This window comes from Chiloscyllium plagiosum, chromosome 16 (assembly GCF_004010195.1).
Source record: "Chiloscyllium plagiosum isolate BGI_BamShark_2017 chromosome 16, ASM401019v2, whole genome shotgun sequence".
Lineage (NCBI taxonomy): Eukaryota > Metazoa > Chordata > Chondrichthyes > Orectolobiformes > Hemiscylliidae > Chiloscyllium > Chiloscyllium plagiosum.
In genome coordinates this window covers 13113958-13129098 of record NC_057725.1, presented here as the reverse complement: position 1 = coordinate 13129098, position 15141 = coordinate 13113958, and positions in this window count along the sequence as shown.

Here is a 15141-nt window from a genome sequence, read left to right as displayed (position 1 = left end):
ATCTTGTATGTATTATGGATGTGAGTTTCACTGGATAGATCAGCAATTATTACCCACCCCTTGAGAAACATAGAAGCTAGGAATGGAAGTAGACCATTCAGCCCTTTCAGGTCTACTCGAAAGAATAGAAAGAATGACAAGCCAGAATCACAATTTGATCATTGAAACCTACAAATTCTATGGAATCTTTACAAACACAAGCCCATGATCTTGAGCATCATGAAGAACAAGGGCAGCAGATACATAGGACCACCAGCAAGTTCTCCTTCAAGCCATTCACCATCCTGACTTTAAATTTTGTCACCATTCCTTCAAAGTCGCTGGGTCAAAACCCTGGAATTCCTTCCTGAACAATATCCTGCGTGTTATGACACGTCGAGCACTACAGCTGTCAGAAATTGCAGCGTATCAGTGGCAGTTGGGGATGGGCAATAAATGCTGGCCCACATTCCATGAACAAATTAAAAATGCCTCCGCAAAATGCGTTTTCCAAATTTAACAGAATAACATCAGCAGATACACCTCCTTGCACAGCAGGAGAGATCAGAATCCCTGGATATTTGTTCATTCCTCCCTCCACTTGCTTCTGTAGACTTCAATCCCATTCTTAGCCGGACATTTATCTGGCTTTCTTCCGCATTATTTCAAAGTGGGAGCAGGCATGAATGTTTTTACAGCTGTGACACGAAGTCAAATAGGTCCATCTTGCTTTCACAAAGACCGAGTGGAACTTGCCAAGAAAAGGGTTGAAAATGTAGGGCACATTCACAGTGGACCATATTCTTAAAAACCTACACGCTGCACAACTCCTACTTTGTGGCAGCTTTGTTTTCCTTCGTGAACTGCCACAGTGCTTTGGGATGCTTTGTTTAGAGTTTTTGTGGTAACATTCTGCCTTTCTACATTCCTTTGGGATTACTGGTGGCCCTGTAGCCTGTGTTAGGTCACACAAGCCAGTTCTTTAAAGTTGCAAGTGAGGCCTGTCATTTTAAGGAGAAATAAATTAGACTGAGTCTGACTTTGAAAAGTGATGTATAGAAATAATTATTTAATCTTCGAACCATAAAATTCTTTGTTCCAGTTGTTATATCATAACAGGTGTTCTTGAAGAGTGAAAGACAAAATAATGTTCAGTTCAATGACAAGACAGGAATTCTTCAACCTTGATCCTCAGAAGCTTATTGAAATAACAGAAATAGTTGTCATCACAGAATAAGTTACAATTTATATAGTTGATAGCTGAGAGTTTTATCTCCCTTCATAATCATATTTCACACAGCCTATTAAGGATAAATGTACATCTTTCACAACCCTGTTCTATCCCTCCGGCATGTGTTGCTGCTGGAGTGCTGTTCACAGAACCCCGTGTAAATGTGAAATGTGCAGTTTCACTAGACAATGATTCATAGTTAATAGGAGAAAGTGAGGACTGCAGATGCTGGAGATCAGAGCTGAAAATGTGTGACTGGAAAAGCGCAGCAGGTCAGGCAGCATCCAGGGAACAGGAGAATCGACGTTTCGGGCATAAACCCTTCTTCCATAGTTAATACTTAATTTAGCGTCAGGTGGATTTACCTGAAGCCTGTAGTCTCAATGAAATCGTATGGGTTGCTCCCCTAATGCTGTGCCTGGCTGCTGTTTCATCTCTGAGGTTTGGCTTTGGATCTGTGATGCATTGCTTGAGATCAAAGGATTCACATTATCGATAATGAATCAAAGAACTATCAATGATTTATTGTTTCCCTTTGATTGGAAGATTTCAGTATTAGTTATGAAGCAAAATCATTTCAGTTTAATGCCCTTGAATTTACATTTTATTTCCATAAACCACTCAATATCTGGAACTATGTAACGGTTTAAAATGGTTCTTTTGCTTCTGTTGTATTGTATGGCTGAAGGCTATGTTTCCTTTTAGACTCTTCTTTTCTGTATTCGCCTGTATTCATGTCCAGCTTTCTCTTAATTGTTCTTATTATTTTATCAAGAAAACACAAAAACACTTCTGTAGTTATCACTGCAGATCCCACTCCTCCATCCTCAGAAATATTAATATAAGGATAACTAAATAAAGTAGGATATTACAAATTGAGCGTGGGATACCATTCCTATGTCTGTCCTTTGAGTGGTATTTCAAAGAGTAGTTATGAATTTTTGAATGCCTGGAAGCATTTGTGTTTGGAATGAGATGATTACACCTTTACTGACTTCACAGAACTGCTTTATATCTCTCAGGGCTGCATACATACTGGAAATAGGCCGAAAGTACACAAAGGTATGCTACGAAAAATCAGAGTCAAAAAGGAGTGATGCTGGAAAAGCACAACCAGTCAGGCAGCATCCAAGGAGCAGGAGAATTGATGTTTGAGGATAAGCTCTTCATCATTCCATTTGCTGCCTGACCTGCTGTGTTTTTCCAGCACCACGCGTTTTGACTCTGATCTCCAGCATCTGCAGTCCTCATTTTCTTCTATGCTATCAAAATATATTACGAAATAGCATCACCTACTCAGTACCAAATTATTACTTTAGATGAATAGATTAGCATATGGAATAGAATATCCTTTATTGTCACACGTTCTCCAGTGCAGACGTACAGGCGTGCAGTGAAAACCTTTTACATTGGCTGCCTTTAATGGCGCCATCTTAGGTACAAGTACCTAGGTGCAAATCTTACAGCGCAAAAAAAGTAAAAAGTACAAAGTAAAAGAGAATATCGATTAGAATGAAACAGTGAAGAAGTCCAGAATGATAATAGGTGACCATCAGTCATTCAGTTCCAGCTGCAGGTCCCAGAGCACGAGGCTACACTACCTCCACATGCCGGACTCCTTCCGGGATTTGATCCGTCGCTGTCCTGGGAATCACCCGCTCACTCTGCTGCCACTGCGGGCCACAGCCCATGCTCATTCCATTCCATCACAGGACACAGCCCGTGCTCATTCCATTCCATCGCGGGACACGGCCCGTGCTCATTCCATTCCATCGCGGGACACGGCCCGTGCTCATTCCAGTCCATCACAGGACATGGCCCGTGCTCATTCCATTCCATAGCAGGACACAGCCCGTGCTCATTCCATTCAATCGCGGGACACGGCCCGTGCTCATTCCATTCCATCGCGGGACATGGCCCGTGCTCATTCCATTCCATCGCGGGACACGGCCCGTGCTCATTCCAGTCCATCACAGGACACAGCCCGTGCTCATTCCATCCCACCTTGGGACACGGCTCATTTCATTCCACTGCGTGACATGTTCCGTGCTCATTCCATTCCATCATGGGACATGGACAATGCTCATTCCATTCAATCGCGGGACATGGCCTGTGCTCATTCCATCCCATCTTGGGACACAGCCCGTGCTCATTCCATCCCATCTTGGGACACAGCCATTCCGACCCATGCTCATTCCATTCAATTATGGGACACAGCCCGTGCTCATTCCATCCCATCTTGGGTCACAGCCCGTGCTCATTCCATTCAATCGCGGGACACAGCCCGTGCTCATTCCATTCAATCGCGGGACACAGTCCATGCTCATTCCATCCCATCTTGGGCACAGCCCGTGCTCATTCCATTCAATCACGGGACACAGTCCGTGCTCATTCCATTCCATCGTGGGACACAGCCCATGCTCATTCCATTCCACTTCGGGACACGGTCCGTGCTCATTCCATTCATTCGTGGGACACAGCCTGTGCTCATTCCATTCCATCGTCGGGCACGACCCGTGCTCATTCGATCACTGGACACAGCCCGTGCTCATTCCATTCCATCGTCGGGCACGACCCGTGCTCATTCCATTCCATCGCAGGACACAGCCCGTGCTCATTCCATTCAATCGCGGGACACAGCTCGTGCTCATTCCATTCCATCGCGGGACACAGCCCATGCTCATTCCAGTCCATCATGGGACACAGTCCGTGCTCATTCCATTCAATCGCGGGACACAGTCCGTGCTCATTCCATTCAATTGCAGGACACAGTCCGTGCTCATTCCATTCCATCGTGGGACACAGCCCATGCTCATTCCATTCCACTTCGGGACACGGTCCGTGCTCATTCCATTCATTCGCGGGACACAGCCTGTGCTCATTCCATTCCATCGTCGGGCACGACCCGTGCTCATTCGATCACTGGACACAGCCTGTGCTCATTCCATTCCATCGCGGGACACGGCCCGTGCTCATTCCATTCAATTACGGGACATAGCCCATGCTCATTCCATTTCATCATGGGACACGTCCCGTGCTCATTCGGTCACGGGGCACAGCATGTGCTCTTTCCATTCCATCATGGTACACGACCCACGCTCATTCCATTCGATCACGGGACACAGCCCATGCTCATTCCATTCCACATTAGATTCTGAATGTATCCTAATCTTCCAGGCTAACACTGAATTCCATGCCTTTTCCCACAAACTCATTGATTGCCCTAATTATTAAAAATCTATCTGTCCCAGCCTTGACTGTACTCAACACCCAACCTCGACAGCTCTCTCTGGTAAAGAATTGCATAGACTCATTACTCTGAGAGAAAATAACCCTCCTTCTGTTGCCCCAGTTGGGTAACCCCTTAGTCTGTCACGAAGCCCTCTCCTGCCAGAGGAATCTGCCTTTCAGCCTTTTACCCTGTCATGACCCTTAGGAATCTTCCTTGATTCAATAAAGCCACCTTTTATTCTTCTAAACTCCAATGTGCACAGGCCCATCCTATTCACCCATGTCCTGAGATAAGAAACTCCCTCCAATGTAGTGATTGTCACGAGGTCAGCCAGGTGTGCCTCATGGAATATGAGTTCCCAATTGGGGCTGGGCATCTGGTCCTATCAGGGAGCCCTGGCTGACAGAAAAAGGTAGGAGTGTCAGAGGTTCTGTTCACTCTGAAAGCTGGCTCTGAGGAGGCTGGATCAGTGTCAAGGACTTTCCTCATGGAAGTAAAGTGTGACTTGGTGGTGGGATACCGGCCTCAGTGGGGCTATTTCATTCCATAACAGGGATCAACTTGGTAAACATGTTCCAGACTGCATTCAATGCCAGCCTAACTTCCTTCAAATTAGGGGAGCAAAACTCTTCACAATATTCTCAGTGTGACCTAACAAGTGTTTTTTTTTACTTCATGCCTTTTGAAATAAAAACCAACATTGGCTAGATATTGTTCTAATTCCAGATTATAGTCGAGATGTTAACCTGTGGTTTTAAGAATACCTTTTGTACAATGATAAATGGATTATTCTCTTTCATTCGGGATAGTAATAGAAAAGAAAAACCATTGGGCACATTGGAGATTGCATTGAAACATTTATACAAATAGTGTCTCTAGTAGAGTAATGATGTTCGATGACCAGTGTTTTCCTCTTATCACATTTGTAACAAAGGAAACAATTTGACCTGGGAATGTTTGTCATCAGAATGATGACATCTACACTTTATTGAATTGCACAGACAGACTACCGACCTTCCTTTATACAAAGGACGTTAGGCATCGGGACTTAAAACTATGGCACACACACCTCATGTACCAGATACCAGGACAGACACATAAGGTAGTCATGACATTGGGGATATTTTTCTTAACTGGTCAACACATAAATACACAGAGTTTATGGTGGGACTGTATAAAGCAGTAACTCAACTCCACACAGCTCCAGTCACTTCATAATAAAAAGAAGATGATTGTAATAGAGAAGATGCAGAGGACGTTTACAAATATATCACCAGACCGGAGAATTTAGGCAAGAGAAAAGATTGAATGGACTGAGGTTTTCTTTTTGCCTTTGGAAATGTAGAGAGTATAGGGCAAATTAACTGCGAAATAGAAAATTATGAGGGGTTTCAGTAGGCTGGTTAAGAAATATGTAGGCCCATTAGCTGAGAGACCAATAATCAAGTTTTAATAAATTTAAGGATGGTTAAAAGGGGAGTTGGGGTCTAATTTCTTTCATCAAGAGGGTAGGGGGAGGAAAGTGATCTGAAATGATAGCCAAGTTAATTTTGATATGCACTTGTAGTGCTCTAACCCCTAGGGGTGGAAGGTAATATTATAGCCACTTCTTGGTTGACATGGGTACGATAGATTCAATTCCTTCAATATTATAAATATTCTATGTTTCCCTGTATGGAGGGTAATTTGCCAATTTAGGGAAGAGCATTACGAATGTTTGTCCAACCATATCCCGAACTTGAGCTGTTTGGTCTTTGCATGCGGTTGTCCTTTCAAGATGTTTGTACAAATTTGCCCCTTTACATAAATTTTCAGTCCCTTGTGTTGGAGGAACAGTCTGACACAAACTGCTAATGCTATCATTTCTGGAGGGAAAGCTTTTTATCAGATTGATAGACGTTGGGTGAGTTTACTGTGTTTGTGGATTTGCTATCAAGTGTGAGTGGGGAATTTCTACTCCACCTTTAAGATCTCCAAAGATGACAAATTTTCCACTCATGAATTGACCACTGATTTTATGGGTTTTGGAAGGGAAATTTCAGGTCTGGAAGTGCAGGATTATTTCTGCCTTGAGGTAGAAATTCCTCCAGAAGGCAATTAATCTGTCAAAGAAGAATACACAACAAAGCCACAAATGTGCATCTGGCTTTAAAATGCTTCCAATATTATAATGGACGCTCAGTGAACAGTGAGATTCCAGCCTGCTCTCATAGATACACAACAGTTGGCTCATTATCAGATGATTCAAGATGATTTCTGTCAGCTGAGAGTTACACGCAGTCTTCAAAACTCTTAAGCCACAGCCATTCTTGTTCATCTAAGTTTTGGCAGACTCTATTTTTCTGTTTTGATTTTTCTTCCAAAAAAAAGAAACAAAAAACCTGAGTAAAAGATTTCAGATGAAGAAAAAAAGCTTCATTTAAAAGAAAGAATAATTTCCAGTCTTGTGGAAGGTGGGGGTCAAACTGTACCAGCTGCTGGTAGCAAATTGGCAGCTGATTCTTCCCTCTGGCAGGTTTTATTTAAATTTCATTGGCTTGAAAAATATGGCCAAGGTTTTCAATTTTCAATCAAGTTAAAAGCAACAGTGAAACTATGGACTCAATCTCCAGCAAGAACTTGACATGTAAGTTGTGTAGATTCCAGCAGAAAGAAAATTGGGCCTGGTGAAAAATCAACTGCACTTTTGTCACAATCCACATTTCATAAGAACATAGAACAGGAGGAGGCCATTCTGCCCCTTAAGTCTGCTCCACCATTCAATAAGATCATGGCTACCTGATTGTGGCATTAGCACCATAACCCTTGACTCCATTGTCAATACAAACCCTATCAAACTCAGCCTTAAATGTACTGACTGACCCAGTCTCTGGGGTTTGTTGGGAACAGCATTGGAAACATGAACAAACCTCCTGGGCTGTTCAATTAGAGAAATGTTGTTCCCCTAATCTCCTAGAGGATTCACTACAGACTTGACCTGACATGCTCTTCAGTGATACAAATGTAAAATATGAACAGTCAAGATCAGAGGATTACAGGACTATAGGTTTGGCTCTTGTGTCCCTGCATTTCAATATCCTGCCTATGCTTATTGTCTACGTTAACTAAAATGGGGTACTCACTTGGACAATTTATCACAGGATGCCCAGGACCCAATGAACTGTCTTGGGAGAGGAGAAATTTAGAATTTAGAGGTCTACAGAGATAGGGCTGGAGAGTGGGACTGGCTGGGTAGCTCTTTTGGAGCCAGTACAGTCACGATAGGTTGGATGGCTTGCTGCTGGCCTGTAAAATTCCATTATTCTGTTCCAAATTCTTGAGACAGAACTGGTTCAGAAAAATCTAAAAAAGAATTCTACATCCTAAACTAGACTTCTCAAGTTTTTTGAAGAAGTACGAAGAGGATTGATGAGGGCAGAGTGGTGGACGTGATCTTTATGGACTTCAGTAAGGCATTTGCCAAGGTTCCTCATGGTAGACTGGTTAGCAAGGTTAGATCACAAGGAATAGAGGGAGAACTAGCTATTTGGATACAGAACTGGCTCAAAGGTAGGAGACAGAGGGTGGTGTTGGAGGGTTGCTTTTCAGACTGGAGACCTGTGACCAGTGGTGTGCCAGAAGAATCGATCCTAGGTCCACTGCTTTTCATAATTTAAATAAATGATTTGGATGTGAACATGAGGTGTATAGTTAGTAAGTTTGCACATGACACCAAAATTGGAAGTGTAGTAGACAATGAAGAAGGTTACCTCAGTCATGTTGCAGCTGTACAGCACATCGGATAGGCCACTTTTGGAATATTGTGTGCAATTCTGGTCTTCCTCCTATCGGAAGGATGTTGTGAAACCTGAAAGGGTTCACAAAAGATTTACAAAGATGTTGCCAGGGTTGAAGGACTACAGCTTTATGAAGAGGTTGAATAGGCTCGGGCTGTTTTCCCTGGAGCATCGGAGGTTGAGGGGCGACCTTACAGATGTTTAAAATCATGAGAGGCATGGATAGGATAAATAGACAAAATCCTTTCCTTGGATTGGGGGAGTACAAAACTAGAGGACATAGATTTAGGGTGAAAGGAGAACAATTTAAAAGGGACCTCAGGGGTGACATTTTCACACAGAGGGTGGTGCCTGTATGGAATGAGCTACCAGAGGAAGTGGTGGAGGCTGGTACAATTACAACATTTAAAAGACATCTGGATGGATACATGAAAAGGAAGGGTTTCGAGAGATATGAGCCAAGTGCTGGCAAATGGGACTAGATTAGATTAAGATATCTGGTTGGCATGGACAAGTTGGACCAAAGGGTCTGTTTCCATACTGTACATCTCTATGACTCTATGAATCTACAACAAAATCAGAATCCACTGGAAAATAGGTTCATCCAAAGAGACAGATGAATGACAGTCATCATAGCAGATTTTGGGAGATATCCTGAATGGTATAAGAAAATAGGATCATTGCATTTCCTCCCTTTCCTTCCCAATGTACAACTCTGCACATTGATATATCCTTCTACAAAAATGACATGCCTGAATTCAAAACACATCTGGTGGAGATAAGTACATTACAGTTTTATAGCCAACTTTGTCACATACTTGCATGCCCTGTGACAATCATCATTCTTGGCATGATCACTTGCTCTAATATTAAACATATCTTATCTGTCATTTTATGCTCCGATTATAAATATACTGGAGTTAACTTCTCACATATTTAACATTTCTCAATATACAGCTAATTGGTCAGTCTCCTTTTACTGAGTTATTCTTGTTTGTTTAACTATATAGTTGTTTAGCTTTATTATTGTTTCTGACAGAGGGAAAGACATTAGCTTAATTTGTTCAATAACATTGAGCTTGCAGGAGTAATAAAAGACTTCCCGAGGGATGCTGAGGTTTTCCTTAACCCATACATCACAGAAAGTACTGAGGAACAGATCAAAATTTTTGCCCAAGCCTCTTTATAGGCACAAAAGGTCAAGCTCACACTTTGCCTATGATTTTGAACTTTGACCTCTGTTCACCATTATCACACCTTGATTTCTCTGAGTGTGAACGAATTGCAGGGTTGTATCAAATCAGGTCAGCACTTTTGTTTCTTAATTCAGTCTTGTCTCATAGAATGGGCAACAGGAAATGCTAATGTAGTGGCTGTTGTACACTTTGCCCCATGTCTGGGTCCTGCTGTGTATCTATCTTTGTGACTGGCGTAAACAAATAAACAACACTCTTGATGTCTTTGCTTTATGGTGTACTACTGAACCCCATGGCTCTAATTTCAAAGTCTTTTGTGATAGAAATAATAAAAGACCAGATCTAGTGTCTCCTTAATAGACTCTAAATATTTTCACGAGTCTATGATGTTAACTGAAAGACTCTTCATCAGATGTTTAACTTTTTCCTGATGGTCTACTGACTGGCTTCTGATTAATGTGTAGTTCAGTTGCTCGCACATTAAAATTGAGATTGGAATCTTAAATGTAGGCTGAAGCTTATCATCAGAAGAGGTTTGTTCAAAGCTCTAATTAAGTGCATATTAGCAAAGGGATTATCAAAGAGATACCGTATATACTTGAGTAATAGTCGATCTCATGTAAAACTTGACCCCCAATCTTTGGCCAAAAAATCTGGAATTTTCCGTATATCTTGTGTAAAAGTCAACCCTAGTTCTTCACAGATAACAGATCCACAGTTATGAATTAGTGTGCCAGCCGTCATATCCCTCTCTAGCTTTCCAGTCTGCCAGCTGCTCCGCTCTGCTCCCAGTCTTCCAGTCCGCTGGCTGTTATGTTCCACTCTGGGTTTTCAGAATTACCATAATTCATTTAGAGTCATAGTCATAGAGATACACAGCATGGAAACAGACCCTTCGGTCCAACTTGTTCATGCCGACCAGGTATCCTAACCTAATTTAGTTCCATTTGCTAGCACTTGGCCCATATCCCTCTAGACACTTCCTATAAGATCAATTGGGCTTCTGATTAGATTCGATTCCCTACAGTGTGGAAATAGGCCCTTCAGCCCAACAGGTCCATACCGACCCTCCGAAGAGTAACCCACCCAGACCCATTTCCCTCTGATTAATGCACCTAACACTATGGACAATTTAGCATGGCCAATTCACCTAATCTGCACATCGGGAAGAAACTGGACCATCCAGAGGAAACCCATGTAGACACAGGGAGAATGTGTAATCTCCACACAGACAGTCACCCGAGGTTTGAATTGAACCAAGGTTGCTGGCACTGTGAGGCAGCAGTGCTAACCACTGAGCCACCGTGCTGCCCCAAATTATATGGTATGAATTTTGATGGGCAAGAATTTCAGCTCCTCAAAAGTAGTGTCCATGTAATAGTCAACCCCATAAACTTCACCTTAATAAGTAGTCAAAAAAAATTGACTATTACTCGAGTATATACGGTATGTAAAATCTTTGAATGCCGTATATTAATCCATATTTTACCCTGGGTGACCAGCTTGCTTCCTTCGAATTGTAGTAATCTCCTTTTTTTAACAAAAATTGTAAAACCAATAAATAAGAAGAGCCAAGCAATTTTTCATAGCAGAATTAATTGGTACAGGCTACGCCTGTATTCACAGGAGTCAAAACGTGTGGCGCTGGAAAAGTACAGCCGGTCAGGCAGCATCCAACACAGTATCAGGATGAAGAGCTTATGCTTGAAATGTCAACACTCCTGCTCCTCGGATGCTGCCTGACCGGCTGTGCTTTTCCACTGCCACACTTTTTGACTCTGATCTCCAGCATCTGCAGTCCTCACTTTCTCTCCTCTATTCACAGGAGTTTAGAAAAGAAAGAAGTGCCTTGATAGAAACATCTAAGATTCCCAGTGGGTCTTGATAGGATAGATGTGGAGAGGATGTTTTCTGTAATGGAAAAGTCTCAAACCAGGGATCACTGTTTTAAAATAGGGGTGCAGTCTTTGAAAATCTCTTCTTCAGAAGGCAGTGAAAACCAAAGGTAGATAGTGCTGTGCCATGTCTCATGGTCAGTATATGTTTAAAATACATTATGTCATCAGTGAATTATAGCGTGTAATCTCAGAGTAATAAGTAATGTCGCCATCGTCCCACAGTACCATAGGGCTAGTCTTCTTTAAGAGATAACCAACTGGTAGTTCTGAGGGTCACATGTCTTAGAGTAAGAGTGTGCTTCAGAAATTATGACCTTCATGTTAAGCTCAACAGGGACAGGAATTCAACATGTGCTGTTGACATTTGTCCAGCTAACACAGCTAACCAACTCCAAAATGACTCAAACTCTATCTTAGCCTGGGATCACTAGTAGTGTGATATTCAACTGTAAATATGCTTTAAGGTCCATGTAGCTTGTCCTGTTGAACATCTAGTCACTGATGAACTCCATAATAATGATGAAGGGGATCTCAGTAATAAAATCACAAGACCATAAGAAATAGGAGCAGAAATTAAGCCATTCAGCCCATCAAGTCTGCACTATTATTCAATCTTGGCTGATAAGTTTCTTATAGGCAAAAATGGGCACTGCAGATGCTGGAGACTAGAGTCAATATTAAAGTGGTGCTGGAAAAGCACAGCAGGTCAGGCAGTATCCGAGGAACAGGAAAATCAACGTTTTGGACAAAAGCCCTTCATCAGGAATTCCTCGGATGCTGCCTGATCTGCTATGCTTTACCAGCATTACTCTAATGTTGACTGATAAGTTTCTTATCCCCATTCTCTCGCCTTCTCCCTGTAACCTTTGATCCCCTTGACAATCAAGAACCTATCTATCTCAGTTTTAAATATATTTAGTGACCTGGCCTCCACAGCGGCAATGGATTCCATAGATTCACCACTCTTGGCTAAAGAAGTTTCTCCTTATCTCCATTCTAAACGGTCTTCCCTTTACTCTAAAGCTGTGTCCTCGGGTCCAAGTCTTTCCTACCAGTGGAAACATCTTCCCAACATTCACTCTGTCCAGGACACTCAGTATTCTGTAAGTTTCAATTAGATCACCCATCATCCTTCTAAACTTCATCGAGTATAGACCCAGAGTCCTCACATGTTAGGCTTCTCACGCCTGGGGCCATTCTCATGAAGGTCCTCTGAACACACTCCAAGGCCAGTACATCCTTCCTTAGATATGGGGCCCAAACATTCACACAATATTCCAAATGCGGCCTGCCCAGAACCTTATTAAGCCTCAGAAGTATATCCCTGCCTTTATATTCAAGTCCTCACAAAACACATGCCATCATTGCATTTGCCTTCCTAACTACTGACTCATCCTGCAAGTTTACCTTGAGAGAATCCTGGACTAGAACTCCCAAGTCTGTTTGCACTTTATACTTCTGAATTTTCTCCCCATTTAGATAGTGTCATTGAAGCTTCATGTTGGAGATGATCATTATATGACCATTATGTGACATGAACATTAATTATCAGCCCAGTCATGAATGTTGTCTATTGTCCGCTGTTGGCTAGCAATGGGCTTTTTTTTTATCAGAGGGATTGTGGATGGAGCGACATATTGTATAATTATCAAAGCATAACTCTGATACTTCTTTTAAGATAGAAAGAAGGAAATTGATGAAGCAGCTCGAGTGTATTCAGTTAAATACATTGAGCTGAGAAATTCTGACAGCAATGTTCTACTGCTATAATACTATAAATATCTTGTGCATTCAGTCGTATCCCAGCAACTTTTCTAATTGCAAAGGGAACTTCAAAGAAAAGAAAATTCACACAGAGTTTGCTTCAAATGAGTCTGAGTAAGTTGTTGTAGTGTAAATTATAGATGGTACACATTACTGTCACTGCGTACCAATGGAGAAGGCAGTGAACGTTGAAGTTGGTAATGGGGATGCCAGTCAAGCAGGCTGCATTATCTTGGATGGTGTCAAACTCTTTAAGTGTTTGAGCTGCGTTCATCCAGGCAAATGGGCAGTATTCCATCACAATACTGATTTCAGTCTTGTAGAAGGTAGATAGACAGTGGAGAGATCTTAGATGATTTACCGACTGCTGAATTTCCAGCTTCTGAATTGCTCTTGCAGCTACAGCAATTATTGGCTGGCCCCATTCAGTTTCTGTTCAATGCTGGGCCCAACAAGTAGATGTGGGTGAGCCAATGATGGTGAATGAACTTCAAAGGACAAGAGTTTGATTCTCTCTTTTTGGATTAGTCATTGCCTAATACTTCATAGCATGAATTTCTTTGCAACTTATCAACCCAAGCTTAAATGTTGACCTGGACTGATTGTGCTGAATGTTCTTGAACTTGTTGAGCATTTCTGTAGCTGTAATAATCCAGTCAAAAAGAAAAAGTATTCCTCAAGGTCCCGATTTGTGCTTTGTAGATAGAGGCTTTGCAGGAGGTATTATTTGGCATAGAATTTCTATCTTCTAAGCTGGTCTAATTGGGTTTCCAGTCAACTGTCAAAAGCCAGGATATTGATGGCAGAAATGCCATTGAATGTCATGGGCAATGGATTGATTCTCATTTGTTGGAGATGTTCACGTCCTGACATTTCTGTGGCATAATGCGACTTACTATGTATTAGCAAAAGCCTGGATGTTGTCCAGATCTTGCTGCATTTGAACACAGACTGCTTCAGTATCTGAGAAGTCACAAATGGTGCTGAACATTGCTCAATCATCAGCGAACATCCCCACTTCTGACATTATGATGGAGGGAAGAGCATTGATAAAGCAGCTGAAGACAGTTGGGCCTAGGACACTACCCTGAGGAACTTCTCCAATAGTGTCCTAGACTTCAGGTGCATGGCTTCCAACAGCCATAGCCATTTTCCTTTACAGTAGGTATGACTCCAACCAGTGGAGAGCTCTCCTCTGATTTCCATTCACTCTAGTTTTGCCAGGGTTCTGATGTCATATCCATTCAAATACTGCCTTGATGTGAAGGGTGGTCACTCTCACCTGAATCCTGGAATTGAACTAAGTCTATAATAACTAAGGGGCTGAGTGACTCTAGTTGAACCTAAACTGAACATTACTGAGCAGCTCATTACTGAGCAAGTGCCACTTGATGGCTCCGTTGATTACTCCTTCCATCACTTTTCTGATGATCGAGATTAGACTGAGGAGCGGTAATTGGTCAGATTAAATTTGTCCTGCTTTTTGTCTATTAGACATACCAGGGTAATTTTCCACATTGTCAGATAACTGTTCTGGAGTAGATTGGCAAAGGGCGCAACCAATGATCTTCAATGATCTTTAAAAAATCATCAATACTATTGCTAGTATGTTGTTAGGGTGCATAGTCTTTATTCCTCATGAAGTGATTCAAATGAGCTGAAGACTGGCATCTATGATACTGGGATCCTCAGAAGGACGCCATGATCAATCCTAGTCAAGTATGTCTGGCTGAAGAAAGCAAATGTAATATTGTCATTTATCTCAAGAGGGTTAGAATATAAAAGCAGTGATGTTCTTCTGAGACTTTATAAAGCTCTAGTTTGGCCCCATTTAGAATACTGTGTCCAATTTTGGGCCTGACACCTCAGCAAGGACATAGTGGCACTGGAGCGTGTCCAGCGGAGATTCACACGGATGATCGCTGGAATGTAGGTCTAACATATGATGATTGGCTGAGGATCCTGGGATTGTATTCATTAGAGTTTAGAAGGTTGAGGGGAGATCTAATAGAAACTTACAAGATAATGCATGGCTTAGAATGGGTGGACACTGGGAAGTTGTTTC